This window comes from Nasonia vitripennis, chromosome 5 (assembly GCF_009193385.2).
Source record: "Nasonia vitripennis strain AsymCx chromosome 5, Nvit_psr_1.1, whole genome shotgun sequence".
Classification (NCBI taxonomy): Eukaryota; Metazoa; Arthropoda; class Insecta; order Hymenoptera; family Pteromalidae; genus Nasonia; species Nasonia vitripennis.
In genome coordinates this window covers 15,452,946-15,462,326 of record NC_045761.1, presented here as the reverse complement: position 1 = coordinate 15,462,326, position 9,381 = coordinate 15,452,946, and the positions used below count along the sequence as shown (strand labels likewise).

At 52.0% G+C, this 9,381-nt stretch overlaps 1 protein-coding gene across 4 annotated transcripts in view; it reads right to left on the bottom strand.

Moving 5' to 3' along the window:
* Nucleotides 1-9,381, bottom strand: part of LOC100116942 — an 88,072-nt gene that overhangs the window by 21,268 nt on the left and 57,423 nt on the right. The window lies entirely within an intron of this gene.

Here is a 9,381-nt window from a genome sequence, read left to right as displayed (position 1 = left end):
CGCCACATGCACGTATACTTATAGGCACTTGGACGAGTCGTCTTACGCTACGACGGCGCAAAGTGGGTCTACGGGTGTCGGCTCTCGCTTTTCTCTTTCTCTCTCGCTCGCGGCGGGGCCGGCCAATCCGCAGCTGTGGCGTCACGCCGGCCCGCTACGTCACGAGGCGCGCCGGCGCATGCGCGAGTTCCCCTTTTCCGCACGCTATATCTGCACGCTCGCGACTCGCGAGTCTCCCCCGTCCCCCGACCCGTCCCGTCTTGTCTCTCTGCATGACTGTGCGTGCGAGACACGTCGAACGCTGTTGACTATGGCTCGCTCCCCCCGCTGCGCTGCTCTGCTCTCGTTTCGCTCGTTCTATTATAACGTGCGGAAGACTCCTGCGATCGGAGAACGTCAATATTTTTTAACGACCGCACCGCCGGCTATACAAGTACCAACACTGAACTCGCGTTACGCGCGAATCGCTAAATATTTATTCGGGCTCTGCACGTACCTGCCTTCGCGGCGGGGAGAGTTGTATCTTGAAATTTTAGACGTGACACCTTATAGCGCGTTTGTTGCGCGGGCCGAGACTTTGTCGCGCGAAATCGCGAAACTCGAGTGTGCGTTTTCAAAACACACGATAGCGCGCGCCGCCTGCCGTGCACTCTCTTTTAAGCACACCGAACGGGCGAAATGTGCAAACTCGCGCAGAACGACTCGGTGAATGGAGGCACTGTTAATAGCGCGGCTTGCAGTGGAATTTTTCGCAAGGGATAGCGGACTAGAAAAAACGTGCCTGTGTTTATCTGCCTCGGGCGTTTATCTGAATTTGATAAGCCGATGAATATATCCTCTGTCAGTGCGCTGCTTGTATTTACCCCGAGATCGGCGAGCTCGTGCCTCGTCATTAAAATTATCGCAGAGTATATGCGAAAGTTACGACAACAACCGGCCGCTCGGCCGCGCGCAGTCTCTAAAAATACAAACTCGCGGCGCGATTATCAGTTGGCGATTCCAGACGAGAGCTTCTGGAATATTTACAAGGCGCAATTCGAAAATGCCGAACGCTGTTTACATTTTGCCAAACGGCCAGTCTCCGGGCTAATGATAATAAGAGCAGTCCACACGAAGGAGAGAGGGGGAAGGTAATGCGAGTAGGTAAGGCCTATGTCGAGCGCCGCGAAAACTGTCGATTTAGGCTGACTGGCTGCACGCGCGCAATCGTCAATCGTCACGGCTGACGAGCGAAATTCGTTCGGAGGCATTTTTTGCGCGGTCGCTCGGCGATGGAGAAACCGGCCTGCCATACAAGTAGAGCGGCGTCGATGTCGTTAAGATGTCGTTGCGGACGGAGGCTGATGACGTGCGAGCGCGAGATGCCGGACGATAAGTTATCGATAGGTATACACACACCGGTCTCGAGCGTGTAACGACGCCAAGATATCGCGCGCTTTACCCCGCAACCGGTCGGTCTGGATTCAGGCCGAGCTCGGCTTCGAATGCCTGCGATATTGCGCAGGATATTTCAGTCGATCGAGAACGCAACGTTGCAAGTGGGGCGCGCGCAGTTCTCGTCTGCGCAGAGACGGGCCGCGTCCTGTTTGCACGGGCTGCAGATAGTCGGATTCCGCGAATTCGGGCTGGGAGAAAATCACGCGCAGCGGCTCCATGCGCGCGGTACACACTATACCCGCGTAATCGCGACTCGGCGATCGAGCGAACGGAGTCCGGAGACTGGAGAGTGAACGCGGGGAGAACAGCGCACGCAGCGCAGGCCGTCGACACCGACAAAAGCCGGTCTCGTGCGCGAATGTGCGTTTGCGCCTCTTATCGCGCGCTCGCGTACGCAAAGTGTGTGTGTGTGTGTGTGTACGTGCGCTGGTGCTGGTGCGCGCACTGGCGATAACGCTGCGGCGATAAGCCGCCCGCGAGCTTACGTGGACGGGCGATATCGAGCGCGTGCTTTTCGAAACGGAAAAAGGCCTCGGCGCAGCTCTAAACCCGCGCGGTGGGCCGCAGGCGCGTTATGCAATGCCTGCACGCTCGTTTATCGCGCAACGCCAAAGCGCGCGAGTCGTTGACCGGTGCGCGTACGCGCGTGTAATCACCGGTGGGCCGAGCTGTATTCCGGTGCGCGAGTCGCATCACGATCCGCGCTCGACACGCGGATGCAGTCTATTCGCACGAGCGGAGTTCTGTACTCCGCGAGTATGTGGCAACTGGCCATGCAGCCGCGGCGGAATCAATGGACTAATCAGTGGCCTATCTGCCTCGCGACAGTCCGCGACTAATTTAGCGGAGAGAAATTGATCGTCGCGAGAGCGCGGAATATAAATCGGCCGGCGCCCCCGTTCCGCCGAAGATAATGAATGGGTCGATCGCGTTCTCGCCTTGATGCTCGAATCCGCGCGAAGAGACCCATTTTTCGGTAAGCTAAGCTCCGACACGACACAATCGCGTCGCGCGATAAGAAGCAGTTGTAGCTCGCTGTTCTGGCCTCCGTTCATTACACGCCGCACTAACGCTCGTCAGCCGAGATTAGGCGCGCGAGGTGCGCTATTTAAATCGCCCACGCCATTGGCTCGGGTTCCGATCTCTGCGCAGCGGTACGACGCGCGGCACGATCTCGAGTGAGAATAATGTTTGCCAGAAAAATGCTCAGCCGGCGACGTCAGCGGCGCTTCAATTTTCTCTTACGCCTTCTAATACGGCCATTATCGTCGGGCGATTGTACGCCCGGCAGATAGCTTGTCGATGGCTCGTCGCGCGTTATTTTGGAGTGCGCTAATCTAATCTCGCGGCGCGCAACACGTTGATTTCCTTATCGCGCGGCGTAAATATTTGACGACTCTGCTCGGCCATTTTCCTTGGCTTCTTTACTTTCAACGCGACTGCTCGGCGGCGAAAGAAAGCGAGAGCGACGTCAGGGTCGTGTCGCGCGGTGCGGAAGAATAATATCGCGACGACTGCGAAAACCCGCGACGCGGCGCCTTTGTGTTGGAGCGTAGAGAGGGATGCAGGAGGCGAAGGGTGTCGCGAGCGTCCGAAAAAAGCAGCGCGGCGCAGCCGGCCCGGCAGCTGCAAATCCGCTCGTACGTACGGGAAGGAGCCTGGGGCTTTCTAATTTAATTTTAGGAGAGACGTCTGCAGCCGGGACTTCCGCTCGGAAGTGGAGCTACCGCTGCAGCTGCGCCTTATCGGTGAGGTCGAAGCTCGGCGCGCGGAGCTGCGCGCGGAGCTACGCACGCCGCACGCAGGCCGAGGGGGCTTCGTTAGTCGCGCCGGTCGCGCGCTGCCGCCGCACATCCATTGAAGCGGCGATCACACTAGCCTCGACCTTGAACCGTATCGATCGCGCGCGCACGACTCCGACGGCAGTTCGGGAGGAGGAAGAAGGGAGCGATCGCATCACGTGCCGTGTACCAAGGAGCTCCGCGCACTGCACACATAGGCGCGCAAGGGCGCCAAGCTCGATAGTTGATCACCGGCAGGAAATCCGCGAGGCGAGGGGCGCCGAGGCTTTGTCTTCTCCCTCGCTCCGGCGCGAGGGGGGCGGCGCGTGCGATGCGAATGCACGCTCTTTGTTCTTGGAGCGCGCTTCGGAATCGAAGCTTTTCGCGGTTATTAGACCGTGAACATTCCTGCAGCCCTCGGCGTCGACGAGAAAAGACGCCCGCGAGGAGAAGCCTGGCCGGCTGATGGAGATTGACAGTGGCGATGGAGTTGAGAAAGGAGGTCAGGCTCTCGAGGATTCTTTTAATAGAGCCGAGTGCAGGGTACATGCCCCTTGCACGCGGCTCGTTTGCCTCTCATTCTCGCGATTCGCCGCCGCGCTCGCTCGCGAACATCGGGGTGAATAGAAATCGAACTCTCCGACGCACGTACTCCGAGAAGGCGTATTTCTTATTCATCGCTCGCTGTGCAAGCGCACCTTATACCCGCACCTTATGCGGCTGGGCGAACTTTTCTATAGTCCACTGTGCACATGTTGGATAATCGATGACCGCGCGCAAACGGCAGCCACTTGTCGCCTGGGCCCAAGAAGAAGAGAGTATACAGATGTGGCGTCCGATAAGCCGCTGTGGAGCGCGTGACGTTACACGTCCACGCAGACCCAGCGATTAGATACGGCTCTAATTATCGCCGGAGGATCGCCGGAGCGCACGGGAGGCTGTGAAAAAATACGGGGGTCAGGCACGTGCCTCCTTTCGACACGTGCCGCCGGCACGTGGGAAATGATCCGCCGTTTCTTCGGCGGACGATGCGCGCTAACAATTACTGCAATGTGCTAGGTCGTTGCGTCCGTCGCCGCAAACTTTGCGCAACTATATACAGACCACCTCTCAGCGTTCCTCTTTGTCACGTGCCTGGCCTCTCCCTTATGCTGAGAGAGAGAGAGAGAGAGAGGGAGAGAGAGGCAGAGAGGCAAAACGCGGCGCTCAGTGCGCGACTGTCTATAATCGCCGCTCGATTTGCCGCTGTCTGGAGCCGAAATTTGCGAGGGCAGCTGCCCAAAAATATCCCCCCAAAAGTATCCCCCTCGCGCTTGCGCCGTGCATACGTGCTGCTCCGGCTCTCCCGGCTGCGCGCCACGCCACAGCGACAACGTGTGTGCGTGCGAAGGCGTGACGTCACCGCGGGCTTTCTCCGTTCTCCCGCGACCCGACGGCCACGGGCCGACGCGCTGTGTACACACGGCCGAGACTTGGCAACGGCGCGCGGCGCGGCCCTGCTCTTGAGAGGCGGCGTTGCCTCTTCTCCCGTCTGCCTGCAGCGTACGAGCCGAGCCGAGCCGAGCGTACACTGCGCACTATAGACAGGCATACAGCTCGCACTATGGATCCCGCGGCTGCAGCTCCGCGAGTACCCGTGCACGCGTATGCCTATACTAAGCTCTCTGCAGGCTCCGCAGCTCGCCCACGCTGGATCTTTAAAATCTACAGCTGTTTGCCGAGTGCGCGCGAGCCCACGGCTTACAAAGGGCAGCTGCGGAACGCAGCCTCCCACTCGCGCCCGAGAGAGATCAGCCCCGTTCCAGTTCGACCGCACATACGCGCCGGGGCCAATGAAACGAGAATCCCGATGACCTGGTTTTCGTTTGCGGACTACCGTAGCCCGTCGGCCGCAGAGGGTTGAGCCTCCCGCTATGTCGGGCCAGCTCCGCCGCGGCAATTACATTACGCCGAAACCAATTGCAGCAGCGGCAGTCAAGGTCGTTTCGATTGGAATTTGGAAATCCTAAAAATGAGGCCGTGCGCGCGGATGGAGGAAGCGCCGCGGGGACGAAAGGGGGCGCTCGCCCGGCTAAAATCGCGAGTCGTGGGAAATCGATCGCGGCGGACGGCAGCAGCAGCGAACAGCTCCGCGCTACGAGAATGAAATTCCAGCGGCGGCGGTATACTACACGCAGAGGGGCAACACTGCGGCTGGAGGCTGCTCTGCGAGGGAGGGGAGTGGGTGCACAGTCTATGCGCGCATATACATAGCTATACACACAGTCGTTCTGTCACGTCACGCCGAAGAAAATCAATGCGGTCCGCTGGCCGCCTGGCTGCCCTCTCGCGCGCCGCCCCACCGCCCCGAGGCCCGCACTCACGCGAAGAGATCGAGGGAGGGCTTCTGCCCGCGCGAATGTTGATGCGGCCCGCGATGCAGTGTGCGCGCGCGTGTGAGTGAGCAACTCTCTCGAGACTATACTAGCGATCCCGCAAAAAGCCGCCCGCGCCGAGGATACTACCGCCGGCGAAAACGTAGCTCTCCCTCTCTCTCTCTCTCTTTCTCTGCGACGCGCGAATCGCGCCAAGAGGCTGCAGCTCGATTTTGTTTACACATGCGCCGCGTGCATTGGGCGCGACTGAACTCCGCCGCGGCGCACGCTTATGACCTTACCCTCTCCTGGATCCCCCGAAAAGCTATTCCGCGCGCCCCGTTATTTTCAGCGCCGACGATCGATTTTCTGCCGCCTTGTGTCTCCCTCTCTTCGGACGACCGACAGCGACAGGTCCAGGCGTGTTTGCCAAGGACCGGCACCAACTCGCTCGAGAGATGCGGCGAAAGGGCTGCATCCGAATAGTGAGACTTGGCACTCACTATTCGGATGCAGCAGCGATTTCGACGAACAAATCGATGAACGAACGGCGGAAAAGGGGAAGCGAGCTTCGTACGGTACAGACTCTCCAAGGTGCTGCTGCACTGCGCTACAGACGGGCTAAGGAGGAACAAAGGTTTTACGAATCCTTTCTTAGGCAGGGTAATTAGTGTCAGCAACAGTCATTAGAACCTTTCGCTCCAAACTCTTCACGGGTGTTGGACGCTGCTGCGTCTGCAGTCCTTTCCATAGACGCAGGTAAACTGCGGCCGATTTTGGAGCCTTCAAACGGGACTCTCGCAATCCCCGTCTTACCAAATATGACGCAAGCAAGCCTTGGATTTACCGTGCTATATTTATACCTATTGTTTTAGTATACCACTCGAAGCTCCACCAGCACTTAAAAGCCTGACTCTTTGGCAGAATTTATTGGGGTATACAGCGAGGTCAGTACCGCAAAAATGTAATATTGCGTCCAGGGGGCTCGAGAGAGAAGGTAAGCTGCCTCTGTCCCTCAAGTTAATTGGGGATGATTTATAGTTTTGGTCGGGCTTTTGGTTTCCCAAGTCTCCCAATAATTTTCGAAAGCTGGCCCCCAATATCTATTATATCGAAAGAACTGTTGAGGCCGCGTTACCTACTCTTGCGGGCAATAAATAAAATCCATGTTATTGTTCGGATACACTACCATAACAAGATTTATGCGTCAGCGAAATTCTTATAAATTGCCTATGTAATTTACTGCAACGCTGTGAATAATGATAGGCAAAGGTTTGCTTATATTTTATAATTTAAGATTCATGACCAATGTGTAAACAATTTGCCGAGAATAATGCAGCTGCAGTTGCGTTCATTTGAAAACAGGGAAAAGCGCAAACGGTTGTACGCATACATCGGACTGCTTTCGTAATCGCGAATCGACGCATTGTTTAACCAAAACGAAAAGTAAATGAAACTTGATTTTTAGGCACCACCGCGACACGGAAGTGCCTTATAGCTTTGTCATCGAAAAATGTGTGAGATGCGATATCTCACGCAATTTTCGACCGATCGGGCTGAAATTTTGGGAGGAGTCTCCTCTTGCACAAACCTAAAAACTATTTTTTTTTATCCCGATCGCCTACGTTTTTTTAAAAAGTTGTAGATATTTTAAAAACACAACTTTTTACCGTGACAAACATGTTTTCAAAACGTATATAGATAAACAACAATCCTAGAAACGATTTTTGGTACATATAATTGAATAACAATTTCGGTGTGACACGCCCTATCTGGCCCAAAAGCTTTAATTGATCGAGGCGAGCGCGCAGCGCGAGCGTCAGCGGTCGTACCTTACACGCAAAACGCGAAGCGTGGGGACCGCGAACCATGGCCGTAAGGCCGCGTGTAGCGCGCTAGTTTCAAGTCACTGACTACTGGAAATCAATTGTTAACCTACGTACAAAATGCACATTTTATTGCTTCATTCATTTTGACGCGCAGTGGTGAAACTGTTGTGCGACACTATGATCGTTCTTTATACAGCAGGGCATTAAGTGTTTATATCCGCACCAGTCGTAAAGTATGCTACTGTAATAGTATCGCAATGTCTTATTCACATTTTATCAGTGGTATATTTCAGCAGAAGTGCAAAAATGTTAATTGTAAGAGTGCGGGAGTTTTCTTCCGAGTGAAGCAAAAGAAGCGTAAATGATTTTGGCTTCCTTCCCCAGAAACCTTTGTAATAGTACATCTGGAGTTTTCAGAAAACCATGCTCAAAGTGTGTTTTAAGGTATTTTCAAGCAAAAACAAGTGCTCTAAGAGACTGTCCGTATGGATGTATGTCATGCGTGTATTTAGGTTTGTATATGCCTGAATCTCCGCCGCTGCTACATACTTCAATCCACCAAGCATCGTGCTCTTCGTTACTTTTTTGTACGAATTTGGGAATAAATTATGTTTAATTTTATTAATGCATTTTTATTTATAGCAATTTTTTGATTGTTCGATTTCATTTAAAATTTTTTTTTTCAACAATTTCTTCTAGCAAATCATAATGTACATAATGCGCTGGAAAGTATATATACATGTCATGTGCACTTTGAAGATAGTAGCGACTTTATTGTATATTTTTCTCTCAGTAGAGAATGAATATAATCCCTGCTAAAAAAAGTCTATAGAAGTACATTGAAATCGATAAGACATCTTATTGAATTGAATGGTAAGTCTTAATCGCCATTCTCGTATTAAAACTAGATTAAATTGGATAGGGTCAATAGAAGTCGATTCAATTCTATATGAAAAACAATAATTGAAATAAATAGATAGAAAACAGCAATTAAAAGCCATTGATTTCTCTATAGATTTTAATCGATTCCCATTGACCCAATCTAATTTAATCGAGTTTTATTGCAAAAATCGTGATTAAGACTTACCATTCAAGTTGATAAGAGGTCTTATCGATTTTTATAGACTATTTTTAGCAGGGATGAACACAATGACTGGTTCATGGGAAAAATGGTTGTTTACGGCTATCAAATATCTATTTGGTTGTGATAACCAAGTTTATTGGAAAATACGTACAAACTATTATTAGTAAGTTTTATCAAGTGGACTTGCAGGGAGAATCACTTGTATTCGATCTTATAGGCCTTTATTCGCAAGTTATAGCCAATTTTAATTCAAATCTGCAAAAAAGCCGAGTCAGCTGAAACAGTATCACTTTTAAGGCATAATTCATATACAATCTTGTCGATTGAGCTAGTTTTACAAATCAAAATATCATTTCCTTCAATAGATGCAGCAAATCAAAGATTTTACTTCATTTCACACGGGTCATTCTAATAACAATAATAAATCTTCGCTGTTGTTGCCAAGTAATACGTTGTTCAAACAACCAGCACTCATTGTTCATGCTACCAATTAATTTATAAAATTTGTGACTTGCATTGGGTGCTTTGTTACTACAGACTAAGTCGGGTTAGGTAGTAGGATTTACGAAGCAGTTGGCTGTCACAACTATTTCTGGGTTAAGTTACTTAAGTTTTACTAGCTTACCTAATTCAGCAACAATCTTTTCCGTATTGGCAATTAACACCCGGTCATCACTTTTTTAAGTGACTAGGAAATTTAAGTGCTCTTCGCGCACTCCTTATCATGTCATGGTTGACATTTAAATTTTGCTGCCTGCTTAGCGCCAACAGTTTGAAGCGTTTGTAGGTTATGTAATAAAATCCGTATTTCTGATTCGCGTTCCTTAATTCTTGTACCAGGCGACCGATTCTCAATTAAATGCTTCACAACAAACCCCATCACATTTTTAAGCGAG